A 1,758-nucleotide genomic window follows, 5' to 3' on the forward strand; every position below is an offset into this window, starting at 1 on the left:
TGCACTGTACATACCCCATGCACCTTTTCTTTCCTCCAGTCTGGTGTGGGATTTTTCCTTCTCTCTGCTGAAGTCAGCAGGTCTTTATTGGAGCAGCAGCATGTTGGCATTAATATTAATGAGAGCTCTTTAACTGCTTCTGTTGGACTGTTCTAACCTACATCCTGCTGGATCTGCTCACATCTTTCTGTTCTTTATCCAGGTTGTGGAGCTGCGGTTTTTCAGAGATCAGCTGTGCTTCTCTGGTCTCAGCTCTGAAGTCAAACCCCACACATCTGGAACACCTGGACCTGATGTATAACAACCTGAAGGAGTCAGATGTTCAGCAGCTGCAGGATCTTGTGGAGAGTCCAAACTACAAACTGAAGACTCTGTAAGTATATGGTTGGAGTGAGACCAGCTGCTACACAGCTGCTCTGAACAGGACTGAAGTCCCTGCTGCTCTTTATCCTGGATGTGCTGCATCACTAACCGACAACTGATGGAGAGAGAGAGGCTGGAAACACTCACTGATCTCCTCTCTTCATCCTTCTTCTTTCTGCAGGAAGTGGAGGTTGAGATCTTAGTGGAGGAGAGAAAATGATCTGCGTCCTGATGACTCTAACTGGATCCTGATGATGAACTCTGAGTTTAGAGATTTTTCTCCTCTTTATTTGATCCTTTCGGTCATTTAGTGTCTGATATTGTTTTTTCTCTTTGGAACAATGAAGATGAAAATCAATCTAAGCTCCATTTAGTTGCTCTATTTGACATGAATCTGATCAAACTGTAAAGTTGATCTTTTTTCTCTCTGATTTATTTTCAGCCTGTAACCCAGAAATCTGAAATAAAGCTCAATTCTAAAGTTTTCAGGCTGCATGTTTGCCTCATTGTGATGCAGTTTTCTGTTGATGTTTGGGCAGCTCTGCTCATTTGATCTGTTGCTGCAAACAGCTCAGTGAGGAAATGATGGTTTCTTCAATCAGAGGATGAAAATTTTCTTCAGGATTTTCAATTAGATCTTTTAGATTTCCTTCTTTCTGAAGGTCAATTATCAATTAAAATAAAGGTCAATTAAGATAAAGTTTACTCTGCTCCAGCTTCTCCTTTGCTGAGCATTGGAAATACTTTCTGGAGCTCAGAGACTTCCAGATCTTCTTTGGAGGATGAGCTGCCTTAATCCAGGCACATATGGCGGTGGGTGGGGGGGTGGGGGGCTAGGGGTTGTTAATCGGGGTTGCAGAGTGACCAGTTTAGTGGTGAGTCTGTTCAGGACTGATTGTGTTGTTGAAGTGGATAAGCCGGATCCTCTGTGGAAACAGAAACCCAGGTCAGTGACTAAGAATAAATGGCAAGAAACGGCCAAGAGCTATAGTCACTGACCTGGTTCACAGTTCAGTCTGATCCCTGAGGGATGAGAGGAATCTGCAAAGGTGATTGTTCTCCAAGTCCCCCGGAGCTCCGTCAGGTGAGCAGCGCTGATGCCAAGCGTCGCCGGGGAGCAGCTGTGTCCTGTAAGGGAGATCCAAGCCAAGGTCGTAGCGGGTCCAAGTTCATTAACCAGATGATCAGAGAGCTGATGAGGTACCGATGAGGGAATCCAAGCCGTGGTCAGGAAAACAGTCCAGGTTCGGTAAGCCAGTTGCATCCAATAAACAGTCCAGAGCTGGTCAGACCAACAGAGCAGACAGACATGATTGTCTAACGCTAGAGTTACTCACAACAAACAGCTAGAATAATCTGGCACTGGTGGCTTGAAAACAAACAGTATATATAGGG

Source organism: Cyprinodon variegatus, unplaced genomic scaffold, assembly GCF_000732505.1.
Source record: "Cyprinodon variegatus isolate N-32 unplaced genomic scaffold, C_variegatus-1.0 Scaffold324, whole genome shotgun sequence".
Classification (NCBI taxonomy): domain Eukaryota; kingdom Metazoa; phylum Chordata; class Actinopteri; order Cyprinodontiformes; family Cyprinodontidae; genus Cyprinodon; species Cyprinodon variegatus.